The sequence below is a fragment of the Chiloscyllium plagiosum genome, unplaced genomic scaffold (genome assembly GCF_037043375.1).
Source record: "Chiloscyllium plagiosum isolate Xiang-an unplaced genomic scaffold, Cpla_swu_hap1 HiC_scaffold_13, whole genome shotgun sequence".
In the NCBI taxonomy this organism is placed as follows: Eukaryota; Metazoa; Chordata; class Chondrichthyes; order Orectolobiformes; family Hemiscylliidae; genus Chiloscyllium; species Chiloscyllium plagiosum.
This window is the reverse complement of record NW_028270151.1, coordinates 16,874,495-16,892,178: the sequence shown is the minus strand read 5'-3', so window position 1 is coordinate 16,892,178 and position 17,684 is coordinate 16,874,495. Positions and strand designations below refer to the sequence as shown.

The following is a 17,684-nucleotide window of genomic DNA, read 5'->3' as shown; positions in this document are numbered from 1 at the left end:
AACTCACTAACCATGAAACCATTGCTGTTTATTGGAACAACCTATCTGGCTTACTAATGCCCTTTAGGGAAAAGAAATCTGGCATCCTTACCTAGGTCCATATAACTTAGTTGCCTCTTAACTGCCCTCTGGGATGATCAATAAATGCAGACCAAGCCAGCAATGCCCTCATCCTGTGAATGAATATGTGCAATGTATTCCCCAAGATACTTTGTGAATTCAAATGCTGAGAGCTTTGCAGTATAAAAGATACCAATACAGAATATCCCCACCAATATAAAGTAGAGGATGTGGCAAATCTGCCTCTTTGGGGTTCCATGAGTCGTCATACTTGTACTTTTGATGCAATATTAATTCTCAGCTGTGCCTCACAGCTACCATTCCCACCTTTGAGTCAGAGGTTTGTAGGTTTAAGAGTACACCAGTACACCAAATAGAGGTCAACTTCCTCTAACAGTGTGAAAGTCAATGATGTGAAACCATGTGGTCTCTCAAAGGTCCCATGGCATTATTTTGAAGCAGAACAGGGGAGTGATCCTGTATCCTGGCCAATGTTTATCATTTGATTGACATCACAAAGAACAGGTTTACTATCTATGGGTACATGGTGGTTGTGGAAGCATGCTGCGTGCAAATTGGTGAAAGCATTCCCTCTAACACTTCAAAGATACTTCAGTAGCTCTGCAGCACTCTGAGATCTCAGAGGAGAAACATCTTTACACAGAGACTTGTTAGAATTTGGAAAGTGCAGTCTGGGAGAGTGGTGGGGGCAGATTCTATTGGAGGTTTCAAAAGAGAGCTGGACATATATTTGTAAGTGATGAAGCGAGAGGGCGATGGAGGTGGGGATGGAGAGTGGGATTAGCTGGGCTGCTCTTTCGGGAGCCATAACCGACATGATGGGTCAAATGGCTTCCTTCTTCCCTGTAAAGTTCCATGATTCATCAGGCTATGGCAGGTGTAATATAAATCTAGGACCAGCTCAGGTCCATGACAAAGGGGTCTATTAGCGACTAATAACCGGAGCTCAGGGCTTTCAGGAACTTGCTGTGCTCGGCTCAGGAGATGGAGCAGATCACATACAGTACCAGAACTCATCAATCCTGTCCCTCTCCTGGGACTACCTTGTAATTGATACTTGAAATAAAGCTCCAGCTGTTTCCTGTCAGGCGTTAATCTTCAGCATTATTTTACTCAACATAAAATCAAAGAGTCATAGAGATGTACAGCACAGAAACAGACCCTTTGGTCCAATTCGTCCACGCCGACCAGGTAACCCAACCTAATCTAGTCCCATTTGCCAGCACTTGGCCCTTATCCCTCTAAACCTTCCTATTCATATACCCAGCCAGATGCCTTTTAAATGCTGTAATTATACCAGCCTCCACCACTTCCTCTGGCAGCTCATTCCATACAAACATCACCCTCTGTGTGAAAGGGTACCCCTCAGGTCTCTTTTATATCAGTCCCCTCTCACCCTAAACCTATGCCCTCTAGTTCTGGACTCCCCGATCCCAGGGAAAAGATTTTGTCTCTTTACCCTATCCAAGCCCCTCATGATTTATAAACATCTATGAGGTCATAGCTCAGCCTTCGACACTCCAGGGAAAAAAGCCTTAGCCTATTCAACATCTGTAGCTCAAATCCTCCAACCCTGGCAACATCTTTGTAAATTCTTTTCTGAACCCTTTCAAGTTTCACAACATCTTTCTGACAGGAAGGAGACCAGAATTGCACACAATATTCCAACAGTGGTCTAACCATGTCCTGTGCACCTGCAACATGACCTCTCAACTCCTGTAATCAATACTCTGACCATTAAAGGAAGGCGTACCGAACGCCTTCTTCACTATCCTATCTACCTGCAACTCCACTTTCAAGGAGCTATGAATCTGCACTCCAAGGTCTCTTTGTTCAGCAACACTCCCTCGGACCTTACCTTTAAGTGTATAAGTCCTGCTAAGATTTGCTTTCCCAAAATGCAGCACCTCACATTTATCAAAATTAAACTCCATCTGCCATTCCTCAGCCCATTGGCTCATCTGATCAAGATCCTGTTGTAATCTGAGGTAACTTTCATCACTGTCCACTACACCTCCAATTTTGGTGTCATCTGCAAACTTACTAACTATAGCTCTTATGCTCACATCCAAATCATTTATATGAATGATGAAAAGTAGTGGACCCAGCATCAATTTTTGTGGCACTCCACTGGTCACAGGCCTACAGTCAGAAAAAAAAACCCTCCACCACCACCCTCTGCCTTCTACCTTTGAGCCGGTTCTGTATCCAAATGGGCTAGTTTTCCTGTATTTCATGAGATCTAACCTTGCTAACCCCCCTCCCACGGGAACCTTGTCGAGCGCCTTACTAAAGTCCACATAGATCATGTCCACCGCTCTGCCCTCTTTGTTACTTCTTCGAAAAACTTAATCAAGTTTGTGAGACATGATTTCCCACACACAAAGCCATGTTGACTATCGCTAATCAGTCCTTGCCTTTCCAAATACATGTACATCCTGTCCCTCAGGATTCCCTCCAACAACTTGCCCACCACCGACGTCAGGCTCACTGGTACATAGTTCCCTGCCTTGTCCTTACCACCTTTCTTAAACAGTGTCACCATGTTAGCCACCCTCCAGTCTTCCAACACGTCACCTGTGACTATTGATGATACAAATATCTCAGCAAGAGGCCCAGAAATCACTCCCCTAGCTTCCCACATAGTTCTCGGGTACACCTGATCAGGACCTGGGGATTTATCCACTTTTTTGCATTTCAAGGCATCCAGCACTTCTTCCTCTGTCATGTAGACATTTTTCAAGGTATCACCATCAATTTCCCTACATTCTATACCTTCTATGTTCCTTTCCACAGCAAACACTGATGCAATATACTCATTTAGTATCTCCCCCACCTCCTGTATTCCCCCATAAAGGCTGCCTTGCTGATCTTTCAGGGGACCTATTCTCTCCCTAGTTAGCCTTTTGTCCTTAATGTATTTGTAAAAACCCTTTGGATTCTCTTTAACTCTATTTGCCAAAGCTATCTTATGTCCCCGTTTTGCCCTCCTGATTTCTCTCTTAAGTATACTCCAACAGCCTTTTTACCCTTCTAAGGATTCACTCAATCTATCCTGTCTATACCTGACATGTGCTTCCTTCTTTTTCTTAACCAAACCCTCAATTTCTTTTGTCATCCAGCATTCCCTATATCTACCAGTCTTCCCTTTCACCTGAACAGGAATATATTGTCTCTGGACTTCTGTTATCTCATTTCTGAAGGCTTCCCATTTTCCTGCGATCCCTTTACCTGTGATCATCGGCCCCCAAACAGCTTTTGAAAGTCCTTGCCTAATACCGTCAAAATTGGTCTTTCTCCAATTTAGAACTTCAACTTTTAGATCTGGTCTATCCTTTTCCATCACTATTTTAAAACTAATAGAATTATGGTCGCTGGCCCCAAAGTGCTCCCCCAGTGACACCTCAGTCACCTGCCCTGCCTTATTTCCCAAGAGTAAGTCAAAGTTTGCACCTTCTCTAGTCGGTACATCCACATACTGAATCAGAAAATTTTCTCGTACATACTTAACAAATTCTTCTCCATCTAAACCCTTAACACTATGGCAGTCCCAGTCAATGTTTGGAAAGTTAAAATCTCCTTTCATAACCATCCTACTATCCTTACAGATAATCGAGGTCTCTTTACAAATCTGTTTCTCAGTTTCCTTCTGACTATTAGGGGGTCTATAGTACAATCTCAATAAGGTGATCATCCCTTTCTTATTTCTCAGTTCCACCCAAATAACTTCCCTGAATGTATTTCCAGGAATATCCTCCCTCAACACAGCTGTAATGCTATCCCTTATCAAAAATGCCACTCCCCCTCCTCTCTTGCCTCCCTTTCTATCCTTTCTGTAGCATTTGTATCCTGGAACATTAAGCTGCCAGTCTTGCCCATCCCTGAGCCATGTTTCCGTAATTGCTATGATATCCCTGTCCCATGTTCCTAACCATGCCCTGAGTTCATCTGCCTTCCCTGTAAGGCCCCTTCCTTTAAAACAAATGCAGTTTAATTTATCAGTCCTGCCTTGTTCTCTGCTTTGCCCCTGCCTGCCCTTCTGTTCTCAACAGTACCAGTATCAGATTGATCTCTTTGCTCACTATCTCCCTGGGTCCCACCCGCTCTCCACCACCCCCTACCCCCCCCCCCAACACCTTAATAGTTTAAATCCTCCAGAGCAGCACTAGAAATCTTCCTGCCAGTATATTAGTCTCCTTCCAATTCCTGCGCAATACATCCTTCTTGTACAGATCACTTCTACCCCAAAAGAGATCCCAATGATCCAAAAATATGAATCCTTCTCCCATATACCAGCTCCTCAGCCATGCATTCATCTGCTCTATCCTCCTATTCCTACCCGTGAGAACATTCTGCATCTTCTCTGAGATATCCTTGATCCTGGCACCAGGGAGGCAACACACTATTCTGACTTTTTGCTGCTGGCCACAGAAACATCTGTTTGTGCCTCGGACTAGAGAGTCCCATTACACAATTGATCTCTTGGAAGCCGACATACCCCTCATTGTATTAGAGTCAGTCTCAATACCAGAAACTTGGCTGTTCGTGCTACATTCCCCATAGAATCCATCACCCCCTACATTTTCCAAAACAACATACTTGTTTGAAATGGATATAGCCACAGAAGACTCTTGCACTAGCTGCCTACCTCTCTTACCTTTCCTGGAGTTAACCCACCTATGTGACTGTATCTGAGACTTTCCCGCCCCCTTCCAATAACTGCCAACCATCACATCCCCTTGCTCTTGTAAATTCCTCATTGCCTCTAACTGTTCCTTCATCCAATCCATTTGATCTGAAAGGATTCACAACCAATGGCATTTATTGCAGATACAATCCTCAGTAACACCTAAACTCTCGCTAATCTCTCACATCTGACATATCATTCTATTAAAGGCCATTTTTGCTTCTTCTAATCTACAGACCCAGAAAACTGCACTGTCTATTCCTCTACAAAACACTGCTCCAGGCTAATTTAACAGTTTGGCTTCTATTTTTAAGTTTGATCAAGAGATATATCTCAATAAAACATATAATCAAGAAGGAACCACCTCTGCTCACTACTGCAGACTTTCTATTGGCACACTTAAAAAAAATGCACTTACCTGTTTCTGTGCTGTGACCTCTCCCAAACTGGTTCCTCCAAGATCAGTTGTGAATTGCACTGTTTGTTAATTTTCCCAGACACACTCCGATGTCCAGCGATACACGAATTCAAACAGCAAAGGCAGTAACTGCACTGGTTTGCTGCTGTATCAGTTAGCGTGTGGGTTGTTTCTTTGTCTCTCTCTCTCTCCTGCACTGACCGCATGTTGTGCTGCCTTTGTCTGTTTCTCTCTCTTTTAAAAGTGCTGTTTTTTTGACTTTTTTTTTCTCCAAAGTTCCAAAACAATGCAACAGTATATAAAATAATAATTGCTGCTCCTGAAATTTGAGGAAATCACCTCCAACACCTAAAATACCTCAAAAAAGGGAGCAGCCTGTTACAGCCAGAAAGTTTTCCTGTCCTCCATCTTGGATTATCCAGAATCCTGCACTTTGTTGTCGTGGAGCAAGGGACTCCTGGTTGTAATGGGCCCACAGCAGGGACTCCTGGCTCTAATGGGAGCAGAGCAGGGGCTCCAGGTTATAATGGGCACAGAGCAAGGATTCCTAGTTGTCATGGGCCTACAGCAGGGACTCCTGGTTGTAATAGGTACAGAGTGAGAACTGTTGGTTGTAATGGGCCCACAGCAGGGACTCCTGATTGTAATAGGTGCAGAACAAGGACTGCTGGTTGTAATGGGCCCACAGCAGGGATGCCTGGTTGTAATAGGTGCAGAACAAGGACTGCTGATTGTAATGTGTCCACAGCAGGGACTCCTGGTTGTAATAGGTGCAGAACAAGGACTGCTGGCTGTAATGGGCCCACAGCAGGGACTCCTGGTTGTAATAGGTGCAGAATAAGGACTGCTGGTTGTAATGGGTCCACAGCAGGGACTCCTGTTGTAATAGGTGCAGAACAAGGACTGCTGGTTGTAATGGGTCCACAGCAGGGACTCCTGGTTGTAATAGGTGCAGAACAAGGACTGCTGATTGTAATGGGTCCACAGCAGGGACTCCTGGTTGTAATAGGTGCAGAACAAGGACTGCTGGTTGTAATGGGTCCACAGCAGGGATGCCTGGTTGTAATAGGTGCAGAACAAGGACTGCTGGTTGTAATGGGTCCACAGCAGGGACTCCTGGTTGTAATAGGTGCAGAACAAGGACTGCTGATTGTAATGGGTCCACAGCAGGGACTCCTGGTTGTAATAGGTGCAGAACAAGGACTGCTGGTTGTAATGGGTCCACAGCAGGGATGCCTGGTTGTAATAGGTGCAGAACAAGGACTGCTGATTGTAATGGGTCCACAGCAGGGACTCCTGGTTGTAATAGGTGCAGAACAAGGACTGCTGGCTGTAATGGGCCCACAGCAGGGACTCCTGGTTGTAATGGGTGCAGAGCAAGGACTGCTGGTTGTAATGGGTCCACAGCAGGGACTCCTGGTTGTAATGGGCAGAGAGCAGGGACTCCCGTTTGTTATGGGTGCAGAGCAAGGACTGCTGGTTGTAATGGACCCAAGCAGGGACTCATGGTTGTAATGGGCCCAGAGCAGGTACTGCTGGTTGCAATGGGCCCACAGCAGGGACTCCTGGTTGTAATTGCGGCAGAGCAGGGACCGCTAGTTATAATCAGCCCAGAACAGGGTCTGCTGGTTGTAATGTTATAGCCAGAGTGGGGAATTCTGGCATCATCGAAGGAGCAGCAGAGCCAGGAACTCCCGGCTGTGGTAGTCCTGGAGCGGAGACTCCTGGTTACCAGTGAGGCAGCGGCAGTAGTGCAGCTGGGGTCTCCTGGATGTGGGGTGAGGTATGCCCAGTAGTGAAAAGATGGCATCTAAAGTGGGATGACTACTACATTGGTGAGTCTGGTAGAGAGGCAGTCGAGATCTCTCTTTCAGTTACTGGACACTAGGTGTCAACGTGGACTGGGTTGGAAGGACTGTTATTCGAAACTTGTTATTTCTTTATTTTTTTCATTTATCCCTATGATCTGTAATGCTGGATTTTTTTATTTCTTTATTTTGTTTGTTCCTCTTTCCTAAGAATTTGTTCTGAAGAATCTGTACAAAGTTGGCGTCGTAATGTGGTGACTTCTAAACTTTCACTTTGCTCTTTTGTGACAATAAAACTAATTCAATTCAATTCTGGGTACTGCTCTCAGGGTAGTTCAAGACAAACAATTGGGGAACGCCAATTAATCGGCTTGGTGTTGGCATGGGCAGTGAACGCATTTCATTCCCCAGCAGTGTCACATTTCCTCTTCAGAAGAAATGTCTGCAAATTTGACCAATGTCTGCTCTTCTTTTTTCTATGTTTACAAATTTGTTAATTTGCTAATCCTGAGCATTTGTATTTCAGTGCAATTTTAAAAACAAATTCTCCTTCAATCGAGTTTAGCTCATTGCTTAATATTAAAATGAGATGATTTTCCACTTTCGATTTTTCATTCAGCATTCAGTTAGCCTGGAAGGTGCGGTGGCTCAGTGGCTAGCACTGCTGCCTCACAGTGCTAGGGTTCGGGGTTCCAGTCCACATATGGTGACTGTCTGTGTGGAGTTTGCACATTCTCCCTGTGTCTGTGTGGGTTTCCTACAGGTGCTCCTCCCACAGTCCAAAGATGTACAGGTCAGGTCGATTGGCCGCATTAAATTGCCCTACTCTGTCTGGGAATGTGCAGGCTGGGTGGACTAGCATAGGAAATGCAGGGTTATGGAGATAGGGTCTGGGTGGAATGCTCTTTGGAGGGTTGGTGTGGATTTGATGGGCCAAATGGCCTACTTCCACACCGTAGGAATTCTATGATTTTCATGGATAAGGTATCGTATGAACAGAAGAGCAATGACTCTCCTCTTACTTGTAAATTATTCTGCAATTCAGTAGGTATCATCCTCTGTAATGAATCAGTATTTTTTATCGCATATGTCAATGGCAGGTGTGGGGAGTGTAAAGTCTGTGTATGCTGCCATTAGGAAGCTAAACAATTCTTGACTATTATGACAGTAACATTGTGTTAATGTGATCTCGTGGACCGATTTTGATCCTTCAAGATGGCCAGAGAGGAATATTCTAGAATACTTTGTTAACTACTGAGTCTGAATTTACTGTCTTTTTGTAATAATCATAGACCAGACCATCAAAATTAGTCATAATCTGAGACAAAATCACCATAATATGTTACAATCTGGTTAGGGACTAATAACGTCTTTCACTTTGATGTAAAGGTGTGATCCAGGGGACTCCCAAGAGAATAAAGCCACAGAATCAAGCAGTTTTGAACAAACAACAAGACTTTATAAGTTAGAGCCATAATACCCCTTACAACATATGTTTTACTCATTTTTCTCACCCAGAATAAACATGCTGTTAATACGGGTAAGACACCTGCAATCCAACTGTCCACATCGCACGTCCAATAGTAAATGTGATCAAAATAGATGTCTTGGATTTCTCAGCATTTCCCCACAGATCTTAGTGACATCATCTGTCATTAAAACTCGCTAAACTTCACAAGGAATTATAATTCCTCACTTCTGCCTTCAAATTCCACTTCAAGAGCCACTGCATCATGAACTTCCTCAATGACTTCTCCTGTTCTATTGATCATCCTCCTTTCTTAGGTCCACAATCCATTTGACTCCAGAAGTTGTCCTTCCATACTTATTCACTAACATAACTTCAGCTTTGCACGAACAAATAACTCCTACTCTTTTGTTAAAAGTACATTGTCAGCCTCTTGTAAATGCATTCAGTGACTGACCACCACAGTAACTGAATTTCTAAAATAAAAACTTACGGACTTTAAGGCAGGTTTCACCCTGAGATCTGTCTTGTCAAATTATAGAGATGTACAGCATGGAAACAGACCCTTCGGTTCAACTTGTCCGTGCCGATCAGATATCCTAAATTTATCCAGTCCCATTTGCCAGCATTTGGCCCATATCCATCTAAACCCTTCCTATTCATATACCCATCCAGGTGCCTTTTACATGTTGTAATTCTACTAGCCTGCACTATTTCCTCTGGCAGCTCGTTACACACACACACACACACACACCACCTGTGGGCGTGCCTCACAGCGCCAGAGACCCGGCGCTGTGTGTTCAATTCCCACCTCAGGCAATCGACCGTGTGGAGTTTGCACATTCTCCCCATGTCTGCGTGGGTTTCCTCCGGGTGCTCCGGTTTCCTCCCACAGTCCAAAGATGTGCAGGTTAGGTGAATTGGCCGTGCTAAATTGCCCGTAGTGTTAGGTGAAGGGATAAATGTAGGGGAATGGGTCTGGGTGGGTTGCACTTCGACGGGTCGGTGTGGACTTGTTGGGCCGAAGGGCCTGTTTCTAAACTGTAAGTAATCTAATCTAATCACCCTCTGCCTGAAAAAGTTACCCCTCGGATCCCTTTTAAATCTTTACCCGTTCACCTTAAACCTATGCCCTTTAGTTTTGGACTTCTCTAGCCTGGGGAAAAGAGCCTTGCTCTTCACCCTTCACATCCCCCTCATGGTTTTATAAACTTCTATACAGGGAACTCTGAGATGAACCATTATCTCTCAGGATAACAATTACAAATGCATTGTTAAGAATGGAAATCTAAGCCCATATTTCCTGTTAATCTGAGTCAATTAGACATTTTAACTGAGGACTGTGCATACTTGAATAACGTATTTAAACTTTTGTGACAACTCCAGAATTATCGAGACTTGATTTCCCTCAGCTACAGCAGTGAGGAACAATAGCTATCAATTAGAAATATCATGCCCATCAGCGAGAGCTGTGCCTTTTTGACTTTATGTACCTGACACTCATCCAAGTAAGAGTTAATTGTTGCTGGAGTGCTTAGACTGAATTTTTCCACAATCATGATTTCCATTACATTTTTGTAGGGTTTTCCTTCAGTGAACAAAACCATTGGATCTTAGAATCCATTCAGCATGGAAGCAAGCCACTTAACCCCGCGAGTCCACACTGACCCTCTGAAAAGCATCCCATCCAGACCAACCCCACTACTGTATAACCTCACATTTCCCATGCCTAGTCTGCACATCCTTGGATATTATGGGAAATTTAGTATGATCACTCCACTTAACCTGCACATCTTTTGACAGTGGGAGAAAACTGTAGCACCCGGATGAAACCGGAACGGACACGGGGAGAATGTACAAATTCGACACAGTCAGTCACCTAAGGGTGTAATTCAACCTGGATCCCTAGTGCTGTGAGGAAACAGTGCTAGCCACGATGATCCCGCATCGATTCTATAATGCTTCATTTTCCTTGTGAAATCAACTGGATTTTGCTTTCACTGTCTTAAATCTCAGTTGGTTGGCTTCAGGAACAATGCCATTAATATTAAGCACCAGAGTTTTAACCATCTCATCATCTAAGAATTGTTCCTCTAAAGACTAGAGTAAACATCCGTCAGTTTACCTGCCAGAATATGAGCAGTATAATAGTCCATGAGTTTTTGGCCATTTCAAATTTAAAGCATCTTTGTCAAATGTGAGGAAGTATCTCAATATCCCTCTTTCCTTAAACTTAGAAAGAAAAGGAAAGGTTTGGGTTAAGTCTTAACTTTTGAATGAAACTTCCCTCCTCATTTGAACTACTAAATTAACTTGCTGCCTGTAACCTAAGCTTTTTTAAAAATCCAGATCATGCTTCCTGACTTCTTTTTCTCTTTGAAGTCCAAGTTCAAACATTTCCCTCTCTCCATTGCCCTGAAATATTATTTGAAAACATGCATTAAAAGGTTCTTGCTGCTTGCCTGCTTTCAAGTCAAGATTTGACAGAGCTGAGTGACTAACTAAGTAAGTTCAGATTTAACCACATTCATGTGACATTGTTATCACACATTGGCCAAACTGTGTAAGGATGCTGATGTTCTTGCTCAAGAGTGTTGGTGAACCAGTTAGATTTTAATAATAATCTAATAGCTTTCATTGATTGCAATATCTTACTTTGAATTATCTTAATTTGAATTCAGTTGAATGGGTCGCATGATGGTTTAGTGTTTAGCACTGTGACCTCACAGCACCAGTGACCAGGTTCGAGTCCAGCCTTGGGTGATTGTCTGTGTGGAGTATGCACTTTCTCCCTGTGTCTGTGTGGCTTACTGTCGGTTTCCTCCCACAATCCAAAGATGTGCAGGTTAGGTGGATTGGCCACGCTAGAACATGGATGTGCAGACTGGGTGGGCTTGCTGTGGTAAATGTGGAGCTCCAGGGAATAAGATTGGTGGGTCTAGGTGGGAATGTTCTTTGGAGGGTTGGTGCAGACTCAATGGGCTGAAGACCTCTTTCTGCACTGTGGGAATTCTGTGAATTGCTATGGTGGTTTCTAACATACATCCCTTAGTATCCCATATCTATATAGCTACCACATCCACATTGCATCATGTTATAACACATTCCTGAATCCTTGAGTGACACTTGAATCCAGGACCTTCTGTCTTAAATGGACTACCACTGAGCCAAGATGTGACAGGTACACCATATGAGACCCTTAGGGCCATCTGGCACCAAGACTTGACTTGGTTCCGAGCAAAAATGTAGTGTGACAATCCACTCCAAGGCACAATGCTCCTCTCATTCTAATTTAATCACTGTTCCTCAGACAAATGCACCAAATATAGAAGTAATTGCAGGCTGCAAAATGTGTTTATACTTTGCGTTTTTATTTTGTTGGTGGAAATTGTGGCCACTACAGGAAAACAACCCAGCTGAGGTTTCCGTTCCTCCAACTGAACCCCGCCTATGTCTCATCTCTGAATTTTATTGAACGACATGTTTTTCGTGTATATTTCACGCTATGAGTCACTCCAGAGACATCATTTGATCAACTGACAGTACGATATCACAAAATAACTGCCAAATACTGTGATCACTGGGAAGTTTAACTTAAAATCAACAAACATTCTGGAACTATTCATCAGGTCAAACAGCACAAGAGAGAAACAGAGTAAATATTTCATCACTGACCTGAAATGCTAACTCTGTTTCTCTTTATAAACTAGATGCTGCCTGAGGTTAAACAATGTTGTTTATGCCATGCCACATTCTCAGAGTAAACTAGTTTTTTTCTATATCATACATTCACAGCATTGCTCTTTTTCCAAAGTAATTACTGCTTTTCTGATAAATGTGTTTTCCTATATGCTATAGAGCAACAAATGTTTTAGAATTGCTGTTCATTATGCAATATTAATCACGATACCAAACTACCACAACATACGTATACCTAATGTCACATATACCATTTTGTATTAATGCATTGAGGCATGAAACACATGGGTCAATGCTTATTAACAGGCTGGTGTGCTGTCAAAGCTAAGCATGTCTATATTCTCTTTATTAACAGAAGTATTAACCTGTTTGTGGTGCAGAAAGGGATTTACTTCATAATTATTCATTGTTCGTTGGAGATGTACATTCAACAATAAAAAAAATGGAAAGACTTACCAGATTTTAGAGAAGTGAGGTTATATTAGGATGAACCATTTAAAGCATGCTCTTAGAATCATCACACTTCACCAGTCTGTAAGAGTTCAATGTACAAAATGTTAATTGGGTACATTCAGCACCAGATAAATTATTAATAAATTTAATTTACCAGAATCCAGGGTCTTTGATGGTTCTCTGTACAATTACTCTCTCATTACAGCCTTTAAAATTACACTACAAAATGTAAGATAATGGGCAGTTATCTCATTCATATGAAACTTGACTGCCATTTTATAATGGCACAAAAGAATTTAAAGTAAACAGTGCCACAATGTTGAAACAAAGGGTGAAAGAGCTTTTTGTAGTCAATCTACCAATATAGAGGCAGCTTAATTCTAAATCCTTACTCTCATCAACATCTTATCAAAACATGACCACCTTTGCAAAATCTGGAATAGATTAAACCACACACATTTTCATTTTACACTCAACAAACAAGAAGGTTTCTGTGTTAAGGGCCGGAACCTTTCCCTATTTCAGGTTCTCAGTGTTAGAATAATGTGCTGCTCTGTAGCACAAATTAGCTCACAAACTCTCCACACTGTTCAATCAATATTCTCTAACCCCAACAATAAGAGTTGACCCTACCATACCACAGTGACACTTTTCCATTTCCCATACAAAACATTCTTTAGCTTCTATGCGTATTTGCCAAATTGACGCTAATTAGCCCTTTATTAGAGGAAATCCTGTGCATGTCGGTATTTGTTCACTAGAACTTGATTGAGCATTTAAGTCAGAGAAAACCTTTATTCCAACAGTCTTATGCTTTGTTATTTTCAACATGAGCAGTCATTTGGTTGTGCAAAACTTTAATATTGCTGAAAAAAAGGCACACTTTATCAAAGTTTTTTTGTTTTTCACCAACGAGAGTAGTTAGCAAGAGTACAAACTTATGGAGAAACTAATACCTGTGCTGTCTGAGAATAGAATGCTGACTGGTTGGCAAATGTTCTCTGATTGGTAGAGGTGTTGCCATTGAGAATGCACCAGTATAGAAATGCAGTAATGTGCAAGAGTATAGAGAAAAGGCAGAAAATTGGCTTTTGATAATGCTACTCATTCTAAGAACCAGTACAGACACAATGGGATGAATGGGCTCCTTCTGTGCTATATCTGTTCCATGATTCAGAGTTAATGATGACTGACAGTTAAGTGGCAAGCTTTGTTTAAACTTTAAACCAAGCAAGTTAACTCTGATTAGCTGAGCATTGCCCTGGGAAATGAACTAATGAATAGCTGTCACTTACTTTGTTGAGTTGAAACAGGTTCAGTGCATACATATGTTCTTTCTGTCTGCAAAGGACAAGCTATATACTAATTCATGTAGCTCTGTGTACATTCGAGTGAACCACATTGAGAATAAAATTGACAAGCTGAAATTACTTTTATTTGAATGCTCAAGATTATTCAACAATCTTGCAATCACATACAATGTATGTGTTGTGACCTTTGCAATCCCAGACTGATTGAGTGTAGCCAGTACTTTGCTTGCTATGAACTGTAGAACGAATATGCCATTTGATATAATCTACTAGTGTTTGGGATGTTGGACATTCATGGCATCACACGAGTACTGAAATTCATACACCACTTTATTCATTTGTGACAGGCAGAATATCAGTTTGGTTTGACAGCAGCATTTTATTTGTGGTAAACAACACTCATATTGCTACTGCTTGTCAGCAGAGTGAAACAGTTAGCTTCACCTGTTGCATGAACTTTTGAGGCGTCTTACCTTAGGTAGACAGAGGCTCTTTTGGGACCAAAACTGATCATTTTAGACCCATTCATGAACTTTTGTAATTTACAGTGCAAAATGATCTGATCAGGATAGCCATCATCCCTGTGACGACGCTACTCCTTCAACAAGATTTTTTTGTCCTTGTTTTTTTGCCAAGAGGGGTCGTAAAGGCAGAGGTGCCAATTTGTCTGGAAGTGGCGACTTGAAGTAATGGTAGAGGAGTGGCCAGTTCTCCCAGTTCAGGGTTTTTTTAGTTTGGTTTGTTTCAGCAGGCAGTCAGACACTACTATAGTGAAACAAGGTTCCAGGCTTCAACAGATGTTTCTTGCCTGACTCTTCTCTCTGAAATCTCTCCTACCTGTAAGAACCTGAGTTTGAATTTGCCATTTGCCAGGGGGTGTGTTTTTGGGATGTTCCGGGTATTGCAAGAGCTCCTTCGTTAAGTTACAATTTTGAGTCAGTTAGGTTTTCAAATAGTTAAGTTATTTTAAATTCTATTTTCTTTCGTTTGTGCTTCAACTGTAGTGTGTAAATAAATTCTGTTTTGCTTAAAGCCGAGTGGGTTGACCAGCAGCATCACTCCTGGAATATCCACATCACACCTGCCTTTAAAATAAGAAAAGTTGGAGTCTGGGGTACCTTCTTAAAGTGTTTTGAGGGGGTCTGGCCAGGTTCATAACATCCCACTGAATGCCTTTGACATGTCCTCTTTCAGCAGCAAGCTTAATGGGGAACAGAATATCTGGGTCCTTACTGATATACAGTCTTACAAAACTTGAAACTTTACAGACAGAAAACAAACAAGTATATGCACTGTGCCTGTTTCAACTCAACAAAGCAGGTGGCACTCATTTCTCAAGATGATGAGATTAACCAGTCTGATTTAAAAGGTAAATAATTCCTGCCAGTTAACAGTCAATCATCATTAACAGATACATTGTCCATGGGAACATCTCTATTAAATTTTAGTCAACTTGCCCACTATCCAGCATTCTCCTCTCATACATTATAAATGATGTTGTCACCTTGAATTCTATATTCTGTTACTTTGATGAGTAGGAGACAATATGCTTCAACAATATGTAATTTATTTTAGCAATACCTTTCTCTGTACAGTAGTTTGCTAATACAGAGCAGTCACAATGTCAGAAACATGGCAATCGAATTAAGTGCTGCAAGAGTCCACACAGTGATTTAATAATAATTAAGTGAACTCTTTTAATGTAGTTGATTGATAGATAATTATTAGCCAGGTACCTGAAAAGATCTTTTGCTATTCCTTGTAGTCCCATGCAGTATGCAGCAGTGAAGCACTCCCTCAGCAAAACACCAAAGTGATAGCCTGGCCCTTTTATTATGTTAAAGCTGTCATGTAAATGTGAGTTGTTGCTGTAACATTGCACTCATTGATCTCTACAAATGTCCCATTCAGAGTCAAGGATGAGCTGATACTGAACTACATCTGGAACTTCTCCAGATGCTTATTCCTGATCCTGGCACTGCTTGCACAGACATTATGGTGGCTCAGGGGTTAGCACTGCTGCCTCACAGTGCCAGAGACCTAGGTTCAATTCCTCCCTTGGCCGACTGCTTGTATGGAGTTTACAAGTTCTCCCATGTCTGCATGGATTTCCAACGGGTGCTCTAGTTTCTTCCCACAGTCCAAAGGTGGATTGGCCATGGGGAGTACAAGGATTGGGTTGGGGTGGGATGTTCTTTGGAGGGTTGGTGCAAACTTTATGGGCCAAATGGCCTCTTTCCACACTGTAAGGATTCTGTGGTCCCTGCCCAGTCAAGGGAGCAAGAGCTTTGAAATACTCTGGAATAAAGGGGAAGGTTAAAACACACCAGCCAATCACTTCAAAGAACTGTGAGCAACTCAATATGCCAATAATAGACGTGGAGGGTATGAATCAAGTGCTTTCAGTCTTGAACACCGAAATAAATTTCTAAAAATGTTAATTTGCCACAATGTTTACTCAGGTGACAATGGTCTTTGTTGATGAAATCATTTGACAGTCCATGAAAGAAATCTGAGTTGTTATTCAACAAGGAAGCTCCAAGGAACAGTGCCTTCAGATTTCCAACACCCGCAGCATTTTGCTTTGACCTCAAATCATAGGAGGGTGCAACAGAAGCAACTGAAGATTTTATTTTAAAGCTTTCAACTCATCCAATAGAATTTCCCAAGCATTAAAGGATGCTAAAGAGAGCCAGAGGAGTCATATATATTGGCCAAGCTACAATCAAGAAATAGTTTGACTTAAAGTAAGTTTTGGGTTTCAATGTGCAACGGACTGTGAGAAAACTGCAAGCCCTGAAGTAATATTCAGCAACAGGATTGCAATTAATGTCTCTCACTGGAAGCCTTCTTCAGCTGGAACTGACTCTTGGTACTGGCACTCCCTGTAATGAGCTAGTAGTATTACATTTACAGATGGCACCAAGCTTTGACGCCAAATAACAAATAGAAGAGGGATGAGTAATAATCAAAAGATCTGGATCAACTAAGCAGATGGTGAAGGACAAGCCGATGGATTTTAATGTAGATATAAATGAAACTAATATGGACTGGATCCAAAGATGCTGTTTAAAATTGTGGCTGGAGCAACCTGCTGAATAGGTGTTGCTGCACCTGAAAACAAAATGCAAAATATTTGTGAAATAGCTCCACAAGAGGCTGGCATCCTGTCACCAAGTCACACTGTATTTACATGTACACAGTACGTGACACTGACCCAGCTCCCTCAGAGCCAGCTCTCAGGGTGAACAGAACCCCTGACACTCCTGTTTATACCTGTCAGCCAGGGCTCCCTGATTGGACTTAACAACTTCAATCAGGAAACTCATTTTCTGTGATGAGCAGAGGAGGACTTACAAAGCAATTTTTCAAAGTGCTCAGCAAAAGTATATTCCAGGGCCTGTAAGAAAAGGGGTAATCTCCCATGAGTGTCTAAGGAAATAAGGGAGGCTATCAAATTGAAACAGAGGGCATACAAAGTGGCCAAGAACAGTGGGAAACCAGAAGATTGGGAAAGCTTTAAAGCCACAAAAAGAGCTATAAAGCAAAGTAAGACAGCACATTAGAAAAAAACGAGCACAGGATATAAAGATAGATAGCAAATGTTTCTACAAATACATAAAATGAAAAAGAGTGGCTAAAGTAAACGCTGGTCCTTTAAAGGATGAGAAGGGGCATTTAGTTACGGGATATGAGGAATTGGCTGAGGCATTGAATAGGTATTTTGTGTTGGTCTTCACAGTGGAGGACACGAATACCA

General features: G+C 42.1%; 1 long non-coding RNA gene across 1 annotated transcript in view; it reads right to left on the bottom strand.

Moving 5' to 3' along the window:
* LOC148148254 (uncharacterized) overlaps nt 1-17,684 on the bottom strand; it is a 347,904-nt gene that overhangs the window by 134,668 nt on the left and 195,552 nt on the right. The window contains exon 3 of the long non-coding RNA XR_015759110.1: nt 12,618-12,693. This is a non-coding gene — a long non-coding RNA (uncharacterized LOC148148254). The remainder of the gene's footprint in view (nt 1-12,617; nt 12,694-17,684) is intronic.